The sequence below is a fragment of the Giraffa tippelskirchi genome, chromosome 6 (genome assembly GCF_054371585.1).
Source record: "Giraffa tippelskirchi isolate mGirTip1 chromosome 6, T2T-mGirTip1v1.2.pri, whole genome shotgun sequence".
Classification (NCBI taxonomy): domain Eukaryota; kingdom Metazoa; phylum Chordata; class Mammalia; order Artiodactyla; family Giraffidae; genus Giraffa; species Giraffa tippelskirchi.
This window is the reverse complement of record NC_137280.1, coordinates 163,133,362-163,152,628: the sequence shown is the minus strand read 5'-3', so window position 1 is coordinate 163,152,628 and position 19,267 is coordinate 163,133,362. Positions and strand designations below refer to the sequence as shown.

Genomic DNA, 19,267 nt, shown 5'->3' with positions numbered 1-19,267 from the left:
ATAAAATTCTTGGTGACCAGTTTGTTTATTTTATTCCTCTCTTGTGAAAGGAAGACTTAAACTTAAAATAAACTTAATTATAACTAATCAGTTATGACATTTAAGTTTTACGGTATGAGTGTATGAAAATAAATTACCTAATTATTATTACCCAGTAACATTCTAAATCTATAAAAGATATTTCATATTTCTTAAATTTGTTTCACCTCATCCTGAGATATTTTGAGGATATTGTGCAATTACATAGCTTTTTTCTTTGCCTTAAATGTCCAATTTATTGTACTTTGAAACAATGAGATTGTACTCTGAAACCTACTGTAAATAAATAAACTAACAAAAACTAAACTACCAAGAAGTTCCCTGAGGGTTTAGTGGCCCGAGTTTGATTCATGGTTGGGGAGCTGAGATCCTGCAAGCTGCATTGTGTGACTAAATAAATAAATAAAAAGACTCTTAATTAAAAAAATTAAACCATTACAGAAGAAAATGTGAAATGGAAATACGTAGTCAAATAAATAAGGATTATAGAGGACCAACAGGAGATATCATCAGTGTGTTTCTTACTTGGTAGTTGTTTTCTTTTAGGAAAAATCTTATCAGCTGGAGAGGGTTACTCTTTTCTTTGAAGCTAGCTCTGGTTTCTCTGAAATCAGATTTTGTATTCCCAAGGCTCCACTCTGCAATGCCAGCACAAACATACATTAACAGCTGTACAACACTTTAAAATAAAGGGGTGGAAAGAAGGTATCAAACAATTGCTTACTGTGCTTTAGAACGTTTAAAAGTTTTCAAAAAGCTTCTGGAGTTTTAGGGAGGGGGAAAATAAGAGTAAAAAGACTTCATGAAGAGCATATATCAAATAATAATGTAAATTAATTGAAAAGACTGTATTATATCAGTGAGAGATTCAGGAAAATACTCTCATTATATTTTACAAACTAAGTACATGATGGTTTGTGTTAGCTGCGTAATTGAGTAAATCTGCTACACGGTTTCTTTTTGTAGTTTGGTAGATATGTGCTGTTCTTGTGAATCTTTTATTAACTAGTGCATTGTGTAGTGAAAGAAATGTAGTAACTCTAAATAAAAAGTGAGGTCTCTTTTTTTGATGTGAAGTACTCAGATTATTCCATTCTAGTTTCTTAACTTCACAGAGGTATCCTGCTAGTTTAATTTTAGTATTGCTGCCTTGCATTTCAAGTATCTCTAACTTTATATTATTATTTGTGGTGGCAGTATATTTACATGTAAAGTGCATAGACTTTGTGCGTACCAAAATACTACAGTAGGCATACTAAGAGGTAGTGCCTTTTGAGGAGAAAATGTCATTCATTTTTTCATTCTTTTGTGTGCTGTTTGTGTCAGGCACAAGTTAATTGCCCAGGTTCTAGTATTAGACTACATTAATTATGACAACTTGGTCATCAGTTTGTTAATGGCATAATTATTAGTTTCATACTATGTGCCTTTCAACAGATTCTAGAAATCACCGGATGTAGATATTAATAAGGATGCATTCTGTTTTCAGTTTATTACCTTACATTTAAATATAAAGGACAAAATTGGTATACAAAAGAGATAAAAATGATGTTTCTTGGATATATAGCTGCTCTTTGAGGGAAGTCTTCCGGCATTATCTCCATTCAATCACTTATATATTGAGGACCAGTTTATATATAGGAGATGGATAGATTTTCTAAAAGTGAAAGAAAACAATATTTTATTAATAGCACCCATTGATTAACATGTATCTATTGATCATTTGCTCTCAGATACTGTGCTACATGCTGAGGATAAATTATACTTACTTATAATCTAGTGGGAGAGATCTACATTAGTCAAATAACTTTAGAGTTAAATTTTGAATTAACTCCTAAGGAGAGGTATGTGGGATCTTATGAGAAAATACAACATTTGAGAGAAATATAAAAATAATAGGTACATATTTGAATGATAAAAATGATAAAAGAATTAGGAAACTACCCTTAGTAATTGATAACAATTATTACATGTGTCTTATATATCCCAGAAATCTAGTGGTAAGAGTTCTGATAAAAATTATGGGTGGAAGTAATTTTCCGTTGGCTAAGTGAACTTAAACAATTTTAATGTAATAAAGAACTATATAAAATAGATGATAAAAGTGATGTTAAATATAAAATCTGGGCCATTATAGAAAACCCCATGGCTTTATTTTATATGCTTGGAATTGGTGTAATAAATTCATATGTTAAATTATTATTTTTTTACACATGTCACTTTCTTATACAGTGTTTCTTTTCCTTCAAATGCAGGAAAATATAGCAACTTGGGAAACTATGAAGATAGCCAAAATATAATTCCTTTTTTAAGATTTTAAAGGAAACATTAAATTTATATCATTTTTTCATTGATGTTTTAAACTTTTTTGAAATTTAACTTTATAAAGGAATGCCATTAGCTTCACTTTAAATTTGTAAGTTTTGCTTTGTTACATAAACTATTCATAAGGTTGTTTGAATTGCATTTACTATAAGAAATTTAAAAAATTAAAAATGACTTTTAGTTTTATAAAATATTTCTCTTTATTTTCACAAGTATAAATTCAAAATTCCTTAAAATTAGCTATGTAGCATTTTTTAGTTGTAGTTGTTGTTCAGTCACAATTGTGTCCAGCTGTGTGTGACCCCACAGACTTCATCACGCCAGGCTCCTCTGTCTTCCACTGTCTCCCAGAGTTTGCTCAGATTCATGTCCACTGAGTCAGTGATGCTATCTATCTCATCCTCTGCTGCTCCCTTCTCTTTTTGCCTTCAGTCTTTCCCAGCATCAGGGTCTTTCCCGATGAGTTGGCTCTTCACATCAGGCGGTCAAAGTATTGGAACTTCAGCTTCAGCAACAGTCCTTCCAGTGAATATTCAGGGCTGATTTCCTTAAAATGACTGGTTTGATCTCCAGTCACTCCTAAAGGAAAGTTCTAGTTACACTGTTATATAACGTTAAATCTGCCTCCCTAAGTTTTTAATTCAATCTATCAGAAAGAATTGCCCCTAGTGAAATATTTCTCTTGCTTAAACGGAAAAAAAAGGATATAACAATGTTTAAGTTCTTACTAGTTACTGAATGGTAGGTAATTTACAAATAATCTCAAATTTATATACTATTAGCATTTCCTCTGTTTGCAGGGAAACTGGCAAGACTTTATGACAGCACAGCACCTCTCATTTCATTATGCAAGCTCCTTGAATGAATTTCATTTTTTAATGGATGCTGGAGGTAACATTCCCTTGGTGGGTTGGAAGCTGAGAGAAGAAAAACATATGCCTTTGGATTGTATATTTTAATCATGAGGATAGTGCCATTTATGTTCATTCCCCCCCACCCCGCCCCTTTTGGCTATTTTCAATTTAGATTTATCAAAAAGTAGCAATTTACTGCATTTATAGTTTTTGATATAGAATATTCAGTACTGGGTGTTACTAGAAATACCAAGCTGAAATATTTTCTTCTCTCTTCTCTCTCAGTCCTTGGATTTCAAACAAATGTTCCTTTAAGTAGTCTTGAATTCAACATTCAGCAGTGTTATTTTGGCTTTGAATATACAGTAGAACATGAAAGAAAAGTTGAGTGTTTCAAAGTAAACTGTATATACTCAAATTCACTGTAATCTTATCTATAAACTTCTAGTTTATAATTGTCTCCATGAGGGTCAACTGTTGCAGTTAGGATTAATGAACATAAAATGCTCTTCTCCTCTTTGTGTAGAGGACGTGCTCTTCCCTATTTCTCAATCCTTGCACTCTCCAAGCTTGAATTTTCCCTTATGCTGAAAAACAAAAGTACTTAGGTACGGTTAGAATACTGACCTTCCCCTCATCATGGTTGAGAATTGAATCACAGGAGACATTTGTTAAGTTCTATACATATCATGAAAGGTGATAAAGGTCAGAAATGTCTCAATAATTTTGCCACAAAATAAACCCAAAAGCAAGAGATTTTTACTACCATTTCCTGCTGTTTGTATCATCATCCAAAATAATTTAACCCCAGAACCTCACAACTTAATAATAGTCATGCAGGTTAAACTTCTCCAATCTGGACATTTCTTTCACATAGTTAGGTATAGCATAGAGGGACCCAATTCTTTCACATTCTCTGAAAGCATAATGACATGGGGAAAACACTGAATGAATTGAGATCTCTGGTTAATGTAAAATGAAGCAAAATGTGCATTGGAACTAGGCATAAGTTTTATACTTTTATGAGTTGAAGAAAATTCATATGAGCAAAGATGTAGCTTACGTAGAGAATCACATTTTCTGTTGAGGATATGGGATAAATGTGATTTTCTGTTGAGGAAAAGAAAAGCAACCACCCAACAGAAAAGCATCAGGCTTTAAAAAGTGAGTTTTTCTTCCCCAAATACACAGCTCAACAACAACAAAAAACAAACAACTCAGTGAAAAAATGGGCAGAAGGTCTAAATAAACACTTCTCCAAAAAACATACAGATGGCCAATAGACACATGAAAAGGTGCTCAGTGTCACTAATTACTTGAGAAATGCAAATCAAAACTACAGTGAGGTACCATTTCATGCCAGTTAGAATGGCTATCATCAGAAAGTGTACAAATAACAAATGCTGGAGAGAGTGTGGTGAAAAGAGAACACTTCTACATTGTTGGTGGGAATGTAAATTGGTATAGCCGCTATGGAAAACAGTATGGAGGTTCCTCAAAAAACTAAAACTAGAATTACCATATGATCCAGCAATCTCACTCCTCAGCATATATCTGGATGAAATTATAATTCAAAAAGATACATGTACCCTTATGTTAATAGCAGCACTATTCACAATAGCCAAAGACATGGAACCATCCTAAATGTCTTTCAACAGATAAATGGATAAAGATGTGGTACGTATATACAATGGAATATTACTCAATCATTAAAAAGAACAAAATAATGCCATTTGCAGCACCATTGCATCCAGCAACATGGATGCAATTAGAGACTATCATACTAAGTGAAGTAAGTCAGTAAGAGAAAGACAAATACCACATGATATCACTTATATGTGAAATCTAAAATATGACAAAAATGAACCTATCTATGAAACAAAAACAGAATCAGGGATAGAGAATAGACTTGTGGTTACCAAGAGGGAGAGGGACGGTAGAGGGTTGGATTGGGATTGGGTATATATAGAATGGATAAATGACAAGTTCCAACTGTATTGCACAGGGAATATATTCAATATCCTGAGATAAACCATAATGGAAAATAATATAAAAAAGGATATGTATACATGTATATACATAAAAGTTGCTTTGCTACACAGCAGAAATTAACACAATATTTTAAATCAACTATACCTCAGTAAAAATAGAGAAAAATGAGTTTTTTGAAAACCATGGATCCTTAACTAGCTAATCATGAATTTACTCTTTGTTTTATGGACAATAGGAGGTAGAATCAGACAGCAATAAGTTAATGTGAATTTCAGGTGTGCAGATTTTTTGACACTTTGATACAAAGGAATGATTTTTCTGAATTACTTATTAAGTATGTATTTAAAAGAAGAAAGAAAACTCAAATATCTAATCTTAAAAAAAATTGACAATGATTTCAGTCTCCTAGTTCATCCTGTACAAATGAGGAAACTTAGGTGGATAGAATACAGAATGCAAATGTAAACCAGTACTAGAAAGTTAATATAAACTACCTTGACCACTCTTGGTCCAATGCTATTTTCAGTATTTTATTCAATATATTTATAATAGTTCTAATTTATAAATAAGGTAAATACTTGATTTTCTCCATTTTGTTACATTTAGAATTTAAGTAAAATAACACATTTTTGAAATATATTTGTTGGCCTTTGAAAATTAACTGTAAAGATCATGTAAGTTAGCTATACTAACATGTCACAATTTTGCTCTGCAGTCCGCTTTTTTCAGTGTTACGTATATTCACTGAGACTAACATGTGAAAGCTCAGTCATGTCTGACTTTTTGAGAACCTATGGACTCTATAGGCCAGGATACTGGAGTGGGTAGCCTTTCCCTTCTCCAGGGGATCTTCCTGACCCAGGAATAGAACTGGGGTCTCCTGCATTGCAGGCAGATTCTTAACCAGCTGAGCCACAAGGGAAGCCAAGAATACTGGAGTGAGTAGCCTATCCCTTCTCTAGCGGATCTTCCTGACCCAGGAGTCAAACTGGGGTCTTCTGCATTGCAGGCAGATTCTTTACCAACTGAGCTATCAGAGAATGTATGATGGTTGATCTCCTGGGTTTTTAGTTCTCTAGATATGGTGAAGATTTAAATATTGTTTACTTTCGAAAAGTTATTTAAAAATATAAATTAGTATATATTTCAAAGAAACTAAAATGAAACTTTTAAATTAGGAAATGTTAGAAAAATTAAATCAGGAAGTATTTCAAACATACAAAAAATACACTTATCAGACTAATTTAACAGATATTAGCATTTTGACACATTCATTGTATATATTTTTGTTGTTTTAAGAAATAAAAGGTCACAGAGACTGTGGAATCCCTTCACATCCATCATAGCTCACTTCACTTCTCCAACACTATCCTGAAGTTGGTGTGTATTCTTCCTCTAAGATTTTATATTTCTATGTATGTATGTACCCATAAATGATGTATACCTGCTCTGCCAATATGGCGGCCAACAGCCATTTAAGTTAGAATTGAAATACAATAAAATACATTAAATTCCTCAGGAGCACTAGCCACATTACAAGTGTTCAGTAGTCACATGTAGCTTAGGCTATTGTGTTAGTGCAGATTCAGAACATTTTCATCATGGCAGAAAGTTCTGATATATACCATTGCTTGCATGTTCTTAAACTTCATACAAATGATATCACACTATTCATGTTCTGGAACTTGTTTCACTCAGTCTAAAGTTTTTGAGATTTATCTATAATGACACACTGGTTTACGGGCATTTAGACTCTTTCCAACTTAATCTGCAGTGAGCCCTTTTATGCTTGTTTCTTTACACATGTGTGTTTGTTTCTTTGGGGTATGCATTTATTGGTTGTAATCATTATCAACTTTACATAATGTTGCCAACTCAATCCCTAAAGTAGCTATAGCCATTTATACTTCAACCAGTATAAGGATTTTCTTGCATACTTGCTGATTTTTTAATTTATTAGACTGTAGTGTCAAATGTTATTTTGTTTTAATTTACATTTTTCCTAATATTAATATTTAGTGAGAAAATGAGCAACATTTCATATGTTTATTGGCTGTTTGGATTTCCTTTTCTGTGAATTGTGTGTCTATATTCCTTTTTAAAAAATGTTTCTTTTCTTTTTGATTTAGAAGTTCTTTATAATAATTTATTTTTGGTTATATCTATTATAAATTCATCTCATTTTATGGCTTATCTTTTTACTATGTTAGTGATGTTTTGATGTATAGAAGTTTTACAATTTATTGTGTAAATTTCTTTAGCCTTTCCCTTTAATACTTGTACTTTTTTGGCTCTTGTTTAAGTAGACTTTTCCTGTCTTGATGGCATATGGCTAATTTCCTCCTTTTTTCTCTAATAGTGTTATAATTTTGCCTTCTAGATTTAGCTTTTTTAAACCCACCTGGGATTTATTTTATGAGACAGTGATCTAGTTTTTCCCCCATTTGTATAAATTAATTTCTCGGCATCATTTAAAAAGTAATTTCTCTTTCCTCAGTGACTTGTCTTGCTAACTTTTTCATCTTCCAAATTGCCTTCAGTGGGTGGACCTGTTTCTGGGTTCTCTATTTTGTATGGTTAGGTTTGTTCTTCTCTGTGCCAGTATCATGCCATCTAAATAATCAAAGGTTTTTAATATGACAGTGGATGGTAGGGTAAGACTTGTTGATCTTCAGAATTGTCCTATTTTCAGCCTGTACTCTCATGTGTGAATTTATGGGGTTATTTTGTCAAGATCTGTTAACACCCCTCATGAGATTTCTATTGGAATTGAATTTATAGAGTAATTTAGTGAGAATAGACATTTTATGAAACTCAATCTTTCCATCCACCAACATGGTATATCTTTCCATTCATCTATGTTTCTTTTTATGCCTGACAATAAAGGTTTATAATTTCCTTTATAGAGGTCTTACTCAGATTTTGTTAGATATCTTCTTAAGTACATTATGATTTTGTTTCTATTGTGAATGAGATCTTTAATTACATTTCTACTTGATTGTTCTTTGTGTACAGGAATGCTGTTAATTTTTTGTATATTGATCTTGTATCCAGTAACGTGTTGAACTGTATTATTAGTCTTGACAATTTTTAGATTCTCTTGGATCTTCTGTATAATTATATTATCTACAGATAATAACTGTTTAAGAAATCTTTAATAGGCTTTCCTTTATAAGGTTGAATAAAGCAAACATTTTCATCATGTTTCTGACTTCAAATACAAGTTTTACTATTAATATTAGATTAAGGAGATTTCTTTGTATTGTTAGCTTGCTAAGAAGTTCTCAACAAAAGGTAATATAGGCATGCTGATTTTTTTCCTGTTGATCCTGCTGATCTTTTTAAAAGATCATATGATTATTTTTATTAATATGTTGATGTGACAATTATATTAATAGGTTTAAAGAATTTATTTGTAATTGAAAGATTATGGCTTTATAGTATTGTGTTGGTTTCTACCAAACATCAACATGAATCAGCCATAGGTTTACCTATGTTATTAATAGATTTTTAAGTGTTAGTCTTTCCTTGAGTTCCTGGAATAAATTTGATCATGATGAGGTTATAAAGATACATGTCTGATAACCTAAATGGGTTTGTTTCTGCTGACTCCAAAAGTCCTGAATCTGCTGTTCGATCCTCAAGACAACGCCATCCTATCCTGGGCTCAGATTCCTGGGTTGGGAAGATCTGGAAAAGGAAATGGCAACCCATTCCAGTATTCTTGCCTGGAGAATTCCATGGACAGAGGAGCCTGGTGTGCTACAGTCCATGGAATCGCAGAGTCGGACACGACTGAGCTACTTTCACTTTCACTCACTCATACTCGCATGTAGCTGATGTACATAGACACATAGTCTGCATTATTAAATTGATTAAATTTGCTAATACTTTATGTAGAATTTAAAAGATCTGGGTTAGTAAATGAGACTGCTGCTGCTGCTAAGTCACTACAGTCGTGTCCGACTCTGTGCGACCCCATAGACGGCAGCCCACTGGGCTTCGCCGTCCTTAGGATTCTCCAGGCAAGAACACTGGAGTGGGTTGCCATTGCCTTCTCCAGTGCATGAAAGGGAAAAGTGAAAGTGAAGTTGCTCAGTCGTGTCCGACTCTTAGCGACCCCATGGACTGTAGTCTACCAGGCTCCTCCGTCCATGGGATTTTTCCAGGCAAGAGTACTGGAGTGGGGTGCCGTTGCCTTCTCCGAGTAAATGAGACTAGCGTATAGTTTTTCCTTTTACAGTTTTGTGTCTGACTCTTTGCAACCCCATGGACTGTAGCCCACCAGGCTCCTGTGTCTGTGGGATTCTCCAGGCAAGAATACTGCAGTGGGTTGCCATTCCCTTCTCCAGGGAATGTTATACTAGCCTTATAAAATGAGCTGAATAGCTTTTTCTATTTTTCTGTCCTCTAAAATGTCTTGTTTAAAATAAGTGTTACCTGTTTCTTTAAGATTTGATAGTACTTTCTATAAATAGCCTTGGGTTGATGCTTTTTTGTGGATAGATATTTGACTGCTGATTTAGTATTTAGATATTCATGAATATATTCAGGTTTTTGATACTCTTCTTGTGTCAAATTTAGGTTGCTTATGTAGGCTATTCCAAAAGTCTTAGTATAATTTTAAATTTGAATAACTTCAAGAGTATAAATGCCACAGACTTGTACAATTACTTGGAAGTTTATTTAAATTTATTGTAAGTTTTATGGTTTTTTAATCATGAATAAACTTTTTTTTCCAGCCAGAGTTTTTAATCTTTAATCACAGGAACTGAAATAAAGCATTAAAATTAAATATTTATTATTAAATTTCTTTACAGTTTTCCCCTTTTTTCTTATACAGTTTATTTGTTGATGAACTCAGTTTATTAATCTGTTAAGTTTCCCACTGTGTTGGGGCTTCCAAAGACCACTCCTAGGTTCAGTGACTCACTAGGAGGACTCAGGGGTTCAGCATATAGTTGTATTCATGGATATTTATTATAGCAAAAGGATACAAAGTATTACCAGTAAAGGGAAAAGACAGATGGAGTGCAAAGCATGGAGGAAGCCAGGTACAGGTTTCTAAGAGTCTTCTAGTAGAGTGCCACAGGATGTGCTCAGTTTTAACCCTCAGGAATGAATTATGACAACCATGTGAAATCCTTTAAAGAAGGGCTCATTAGAGATTCAGTACCAGGGTTTTTATTGGAGGTTGACTATGTAGGTATCCTCTGCCTGGCATGTACCAAAATTTAAGACTCTGAGAAGGAGAGCAGGTGTTCACCATAAACCACATTGTACAAATAGTTTAAGCACATAGAGCACTCTTACCAGTTTTGGGAATGGTGGGAGCCCTACTGAAATCTGGGTTCCCAGACAGCAGCTAAGGTCCAAACTTGCAAACAGGTTTTTGTAAGGATAGGACTTTTGGGCCTGCTTTGTTAACTTTTTTCTGCACACCTACGTTCAGGATTTTGATGATTGCATCCTAGGTGTTGTTAAGTATGTTATTCTGTCTCCTGTTTCTGTTAAACAGTAGTTAGATGTAAAGACTTAACTTAGGCTTGATTTTTCTTTTTTTTTCTGGCAAGAGTAATTTCATAGGTGGTGGTGTATACTGTCTATTGCACCATACAAGGAGGCATGTAACATCTGGTTGCTCTTTTTCTCATACAGTAGTTAGATGTAAAGACTTAACTTAGGCTTGATTTTTCTTTTTTTTTCTGGCAAGAGTAATTTCATAGGTGGTGGTGTATACTGTCTATTGCACCATATAAGGAGGCATGTAACATCTGGTTGCTCTTTTTCTCATACACTGGTAAGGTTAGATTGATGAGAAGTTTCAGCTATTGTCAGTCTGATCCATACGTTATACAATTCCCATTCCTCACCTCCCACCTAAGTTTACCTAATGATTTTAGCACTCATTGATGCATCTGATTGGCCAGATTTCATTATGCCATTAAGAGCTGCAAAATCTAACTTTCTTTTTTATTTATTAGCTGAAAAATTTCTATAAAGAACTTGTCCTCATCAACTATTCAGTTACTCTCAGGTATAGTTAACATAGAAAAGATAGTAAAAATAATGCAGGATTCATTCCTTTTACTTAACTGATTTTCAGAATAGTAGGTTAGTTCCCTCATGTCCTCCATCCTCCAAAGGTGATAGAAGTTTTCATTTAAAAAAATTTTTGAGAGCACATGGATTTTCAACATATTTAGTAAATCAATACTTTTAAATATTATCTTTTTCCTAAAATTGTTCTATCTTTTGCTATCTATTCAAGTTAGCTATTGAGTGGGGTTCCTTGGTGGGTCAGTGGTAAAGAATCTGCCTATAATGCAGGAGACACACGTTCGATTCCTGGGCGGGGAAGATCCCTTGGAGAAGGAAATGGAAACACACTCCAGTATTCCCGCCTGGGAAATCCTATGGACAGAGGAGCCTGGTGGGCGATAGTCTATGGAGTTGCAAGAGTCAGACATGACTTAGCAACTAAACCACCACCACCATAGAGCCCTTTTACATAATATCATTAGCCTTTACTTATCTTACTGTTTTCTGGTATAGTAAGATATTTCAGGTTCATCTGGTATGTTTCCTACCCTAGATCTGATATCAGCTGTTCTAAGTAAACTTGGTTCTTTTGGTGCAAAATGGTATTTAGAGATCGCAATTTGGATGATGGGATGCTTGGTGTTCTGGATTTGTCATTGTATCTAGGCCTTTTTAATGAAATATGAAGAGCTAGGAAGGTGAATTTTTTTAGAGAAAAATGTCTCATGAATTTATCCTGATATTTCTGCTCAAATTTGAGATTACAGGGTTTTTACTTAGCTTCTTTTATTTTTGTGTATTGACCCATATGCTGAATATATTGGTTTCTTGTGATATTAATATAATTGTTTCTCTCTATATGTTAATCAGTATAACAAGACCAATGCCATTTCTAATAATATGGTTACTGAAATTGTTTAAAACTTCTTTGTAGTTCTTTTGGTCTTTGTTGTATCCTATTATAGCAACCCACTCCAGTGTTCTTGCCTGGGATATCCCATGGACAGAGGAACCTGAAGGGCTACAGTCCATGGGGTTGCAAGAGTTGGACACGACTTAGCAACTAAACCACATTAAGGATTTACAATCAAATTACTCGGTTTTGAAATGACTTGAAATAATTGCTCTCTGTGTGTTTGAGCCTCATCAACTTGATACATAGATTAGTTTGTTTCATTTTGCTTGTATATTTTGGGAATCACTTTTAAAAATTCTTGATTCAATTTTGGTTTATAATTAGATGTTAGATGTTTACATAGTTTCAAAGTCAAATATAGAAAATAAGATAAATTTGGAGAAGTCTAGCTTCTATTCTTCTCCCTTCCATTCTCTTTTTCCCTTTCCCACAGGCAAATAATTTAATCACCTGTGATCCCCCCCCTTTTTTAAAAGAAAAGAGAACCAAATGTGTGTGCTTTCTTAGATAAACATATACATACTCTTCACATGTTCAGAACCCAGCTGTTTTTAATTTAATAATATTTCTGGATGTCATACCATAATAGTATAGTATATAAAAATTCTTATTAGGCTCTGTTTTTTAATCTGGCATGGGATTACCATACCATGCATGTAATGTAAATTTGAATCCCAAACCTATCTTTAGATTTTGTTCTTTCATAGGAAACTTTTTTCTTATTTCAAGCTTTTGGCAGAGAGTCAGCTTCCTTGCTGCTCTCCTCGGCTTGTGAGTAGAGATTATGTTTTTGTTTTTAATACCCCTTTTTATGGAGTGGGCAATCTCTTATTATCTGAATTTTTTACTCAAGTATTTTAGTTCTTTTCTAATATTCCTACTTGTGTGGGCCTCAAACTGTGTATTTTATCCTCCCTGCATAAGGACCTTAAAGCCTCAGCTGCTGGCTCTTAGGCCCTATTTCTACTCTGTACTTCTTAAATTATCATGCTGTCAGCTTATGTTCTTGTCACTCTGGCTTTGAGTTCTCTTTGTTTCTGGTGCCTGGATATTTCTAAACTATGTATTTTTTGTTTGCTTGTTTGTATTTCATCCAGCCCTTCTTTGTGTTTGGAACAGGAGTAATTCACATTTCATCTTGCCAGAAGTAGATTGACAACATTTATTTTCTGTCACCCATGTCTATCATCCCTTTCCTGTACTTAGCTGGCTGAAGAAATATATACATTCACACATGTGAAACAATTTTATAAAATATATCGTATAACTAAAATTATTACATTTCCTACCAAACCTTCTCCTCTTTCTTTCACTTAAAAGTTTTGATGTTCTGTTGTGGTTATTTTAAGGTGTTTTTTAATACGTTTTCTTCCTTTTTATTCTCTCTGCCTTGCTAATTTTCCTCTTTCTTTCAGTCAAAGAAAAATTTATGTAAGGAACCTAGGTCAGCTAATCTTATTGCTTCTTTCAAAATACCAAGAAATAAAGTCACAGAGCTTTTAGACAACAGCATTATAGTGAATATAAATTATTTTTACTAAAATAGAAAACAATTGCCTAAGTATAATTTGTGGACTCTAGTACAGATTATTGGTTTAGGGTATTTCTTAAGTGTTTGAAAAATCTTTATCTAATGACATTTATTTCTGTTTGATTTTATGTCTTTTACTTGTATTACCCTCTACTTGTGTCTTCCTGTTGCTTTCTTTTACACCTCTCATTAAAACTATATCTAGCGTTAGCATGTCACATAGAACTTTTGTATTTAATACATTTGAGCTACATTTTTTGCAGTATGTTTTTGCAAGTTAAAATATGGAGGCAGTATGAATATGCATTAAATAGTTGAGAAGTGTAAAGTCATAGTTAAATCTTCAGATTATTCAAAGAGATCTGTAGTTTTTGGAATAATTCTCCTTTGAGGATGAGACATTTATTAGAATTCTGAGCAGAGGTAAGAAGTTTGCTACCTGGGTTTTCCAGGTGATGCTAGTGGTAAAGAACTTGCCTGCCAGTGCAGAAGACATAAGAGACGCTGGTTCGATCCCTGGGTTGGGAAGATCCCCTGGAGAAGGAAATGGCAACCCACTCCAGTATTCTTGCTTGGAAAATCCCATGGACAGAGGAACCTGGTGGGCTATACAGTCCATGGGATTGCAAAGAGTCAAACATGACTGAAGTGAATGAGCACAAAAATTTTGCAAAAGTATGAAAAAAATCGTTTCAACCATTTTCCAGTTTCTTTTCCATTGAAAGAATTTTTTAAAATTCAGTTAAAATTAACATGTAATATTATATTAGTTTAAGGTGAACAGAATAGTGATTTGATACTTTTGTACATCATGAAATGATCTCTGCAATAAGGCCAGTTACCAGCAGTGACCATATAAAGTTGTTATAGTATTACTGGGTAGATTCCTTATGTGTACAGTACATCCTTATGACATTTATTTTACAGCTGGAAGCTTGTATCTAATAATCTCTTTCAATTTGTTTTCTGTGTTTATGAGTATATTTCTGTTTTGTTTGTTTATTTGTTTTGTTTTTCAGATTTCACATATAAATGGTTATCTGTTTTGGTATCAGGGTGATGCTGTTCTTGTAAATTGAATTTGGAAGCATTTTTCCCTATGTAATTTTTTGGAATAATTTGAGGAAGGCAGGTGTTAACTCTTCTTTAGATGTTTGGTAGAATTCACCTGTGAAGCTATTTGGACCTCAACTTCTGTATTTTTCGAATTTTTTGGTTACTAAATCAATTTTGTGGGACTTCCCAAGTGGTGCTAGTAGTAAAAAATCCACCTGCCAGTGCGGGAGAGGTAAGAGATGCAGGTTCAATCCCTGGGTCTGGAAGACCCCTGGAGGAGGAAATGGCACTCCACTCCAGTATTCTTGCTCGGAGAATCTCATGGACAGAGGAGCCTGGTGGGCTGCTCTTCATGGGGTCGCAAAGAGTTGGACACAATTGAGCATCAGTTTTGTTAACAGTAATCAGCCTATTCAGATTTTCTATTTACCCATGATTCAGTTTTGAAAGATTATATCTTTCTAGGAATTTTTCTATATCTTCTAGGTTATCTAATTTCTTGGCATATAATTATTTATAGTATTCTCTTTTGAGCTTGTATTCCTGTGGTTTCGGGTGCAAATTCTCCTCTTTCACATCTGATTTTATTTATTTGGCATTTTTTTTTCCTGATTCATCTGGCTAAAGGTTTGTCAATTTTGTTTGCCTTCCCAAAGAACTAACTATTACTTTTATTGATATTTTCTATTGACTTTTTAGTTTTTATTTCTACTCTGATCTTTATAATTTTCTTCCTTCTACTAACTTTGGGCTTTGTTGTTTTTCCTTTAAATGTACATTGAGATTGTTTACTTCAGATTTTTCTTGTTTCTTGAGATAGAGCTATATCACCGTTAACTTGCCTGTTAGAACAGCTCTCACGGCATCCCATAGATTTGGACTGTTGTGTTTCCATTTTCATTTGTCTCAAGGTATTTTTTGTTTTTTGAAGCTTCTCTTTGATTTATTTGTTGAAATTGGTTGTTTACTGTCATGTTACTCAGTCTTCATGTGCTTGTGTTCTTTTTTTCCAGTTTTCTTCTTGAGATTAATTTCTAGTTTCACTCTGTATGGTCAGAAAAGATGCTCGATATGGTTTCAGTCTTCTTAAGAAGACTTCTTCTTATTGAGACTTATGTTTTGGCTTAACATGTGATCTATCCCAGAGAACGTTCCATGTACCCTTGAATAGAATGTACACTCTGCCGCTTTTGGATGGAATGGGGATAGTAAAGCTCTCTAGTATTACAGTTTTGCTGTGTATTCCTTCCTTTATTTCTGTTTTTATTTGCTTTACATATTTAGGTACTCCTATGTTGGGGTACCGTAAGTGTTTTCAAATGTTATATCGTCCTGTTGGATTGAATTCTTAATCATTGTGTAATATCCTCCCTTCTCTTTTGTTGCAGTCTTTGTTTCAAAGTTTATTTTGCCTGATATGAGTATGGTGCCTAGCCTTCCTTTGTTCCCATTTGCATAGAATAACTTTTCCACCCTTTCACTTTTAGTCTATATCTGTTTTTATATTTGAGGTGAGTCTCTTGTAGGCAGCATAGAGATAGCTCTTGTTTTTTATCCATTCAACTATCCTATGTCTTTTGATTAGGGCATTTAGTCCATTTATACTTAATTATTGATAAGTATGTACTTATTGCCATTTTGTTAATTGTTTTCTGATTTTTTTTAAGAGTTCTCTGTTCCTGTCTTCTCTCTTCTTCCCTTGTGGTTCAGTGGATTCCTTTAATGTTTTGTTTGTATTCCTTTCTCTTTATTTTTTGTATATCTGTTGTTGATTTTTGGTTTGTGTTTACCATATTGTTCTTATATACTGACCTGTATAAATATCCATCTGTTTTCAGTTGATAATCATTTACGTTCAAAGACATTCTAAGTCTTAACATTTTTTAACCACTCCACCCCATTTTATGTTTCTGATACCAAGTTTTACATCTTTTGAAAAATTTTGGGTATCTCTTAACTGCCACAACACTGTACCATACATAGTTAATGGTACTACTTTCCTCTTTTGTCCTCTTTTTTGCTAGGTTTTTAAATGGCAGATCAACTTGCCTTTACTATATATTTGCCTTTACCAGTGAGATTTTTTTTCCATATATTCTTATTTATACTTACAGCCTTTTCTGCTTAAAGATAACCCTTTATCATTTTCTGTAAGTCCAAGTTAGTGTTGTTGAACTCGTTTAGTTTTTGTTTGTCTGGGAAACTCTTTCTCTCTCTTTCAATTTTAAATGATAAACTTGCCAGATGGAGTATTCTACATTGTAAGTTTTTTCCTGTCAGCAGTGTAAATATATCTTGCTATCTCCTTCTGGCCTGTAAAGTTTCTGCGGACAAATCGTCTGGTAGTCTTCACTTGTATGTGATTGGTTATTTTTCTCTTGCTACCTTTTAGATGCTCTCTTTAACTTTTGCCATTTTAATTGTATGTCTTGGTGTGGATCTCTTTAGGTTCATCTTGTCTGGGAGTCTGTGCTTTCTATAAGTAGATATCTGTATCCTTCACTGAGTTAGGGAGGTTTTCAGCCATTATTTCTTCAGGCAAGTTTTTTTTTTTTTCCTTCTTTCTTTTTTCTCCTTCTAGCACACCTATAATGCAAATATCAGCATACTTGATGTTATCTCAGAGGTCCCTTAAACTGTCCTCATTTAAAAAATTTCTTTTTGCTGTTCTGATTGGGTGATTTCTGCTACTCTACCTTCCAGATTACTTATTCATTCTTCTGTGTCGTCTAATCTGCTGTTTATTCCCTCTAGTGTATTTTTTATTTCAATTATTGTATTCTTTAGTTCTGACTGATTCTTTCTTATATTGTCTAAGTTTTTGTTGAAATTCTCTTCTCCTGAGTTCAGTGGACATTCCTATAACAGTTTCTTTGTATTCTTTATCAGTTAAATTACTCATCTCCATTTCTTTAGCATTTTTCCCCCTTGGGTTTTATTTGTTATTTTGTTTGAAACTTTGTTTCTCTGAATTAGGTGAAACAGCTTCTTCTCCTGGTCTTGAAGGAGTGGCCCTGTCTGGCAGTACCCTCTGTGTAGAGTACTAGAACCTGATGGCTTTGGAAGGCTTGCTGGAGCTAGAGCGGCCAAGGGCAGGCCCTGGGGAGCCCTGCATCTGAAGCTGACTTGACGGGGCAGCTGGGGCTGAAGCAGGCCCAGGTTGGGGTTATTCCTTGGGGAGTGCTGTGCCCAAGATCATGTTGGTAGTGCAGTTGGGTCTGAAGTGTACCCTGGCTGGGGGCAGTTTCAAGGCTCAGGCTTCCTTGGCGCAGCTGGGCACGAGAGTCCTAGGGAGACTAAATGATGGCTCTCACTGATCCTTTGATCTCAGAGTGAGCTCCAGCAGTTCTCTTTCCATTTTGCAGAAGCTCTAGGATTAGTCAATGAATTCCTTCCTGTGCACTCTGGGTGCCCTTTAAAACTGCTATTTTTTTCACTATCTCCCAGGGTGTATGATTCTGCACTTAGGGCCCTAAGTAATTGCCCTCCCTTCTGCAAATTGCTGTATCAGGAATGGGGCTCCCATGGATCCTGTGTTTCTGTCTTTCCTGCTCATTTCTATGGGGTCCTTCTATGTGCAGTTGTTGTTCAGTTAGCCCATAGTCTTTTTCAAGAGGAATTGCTCTATATGTGGGTATGGATTTGATGTTCCATGGGAGGTGAACTTAGGGTCTTCCTTAAACATCATCTTGTACCTCTTCAATCTCATTTTTGAGTTTCCGCACAATTGCACTCGTCTCACATGCTAGTAAAGTAATGCTCAAAATTCTCCAAGCCAGGCTTCAGCAGTACGTGAACAGTGAACTTCCAGATGTTCAAGCTGGTTTTAGAAAAGGCAGAGGAACCAGAAATCAAATTGCCAATATCCGCTGGATCATCGAAAAAGCAAGAGAGTTCCAGAAAAACATCTATTTCTGCTTTCTTGACTATGCCAAAGCCTTTGACTGTGTGGATCACAATAAACTGTGGAAAATTCTGAAAGAGATGGGAATACCAGACCATCTGACCTGTCTCTTGAGAAACCTGTATGCAGGTCAGGAAGCAACAGTTAGAACTGGACATGGAACAACAGACTGGTTCCAAATAGGAAAAGGAGTCCGTCAAAGCTGTATATTGTCACCCTGCTTATTTAACTTATATGCAGAGTACATTATGAGAAACGCTGGGCTGGAAGAAACACAAGCTGGAATCAAGATTGCTGGGAGAAATATCAATAACCTCAGATATGCAGATGATACCACCCTTATGGCAGAAAGTGAAGAAGAACTAAAGAGCCTTTTGATGAAGGTGAAAGAGGAGAGTGGAAAAGTTGGCTTAAAGCTCTACGTTCAGAAAACTAAGATCATGGCATCTGGTCCCATCACTCCATGGGAAATAGATGGGGAAACAGTGGAAACAGTGTCAGACTTTATTTTTTTGGGCTCCCAAATCACTGCTGATGGTGATTGCAGCCATGAAATTAAAAGACGCTTACTCCTTGGAAGGAAGGTTATGGCCAACCTAGATAGCATA

At 34.6% G+C, this 19,267-nt stretch overlaps 1 protein-coding gene across 1 annotated transcript in view; it reads left to right on the top strand.

Moving 5' to 3' along the window:
• The window catches only part of LOC145510938 (uncharacterized), a 157,108-nt gene that overhangs the window by 76,440 nt on the left and 61,401 nt on the right, over positions 1-19,267 (top strand). The gene's annotated exons all lie outside the window — the stretch shown is intronic.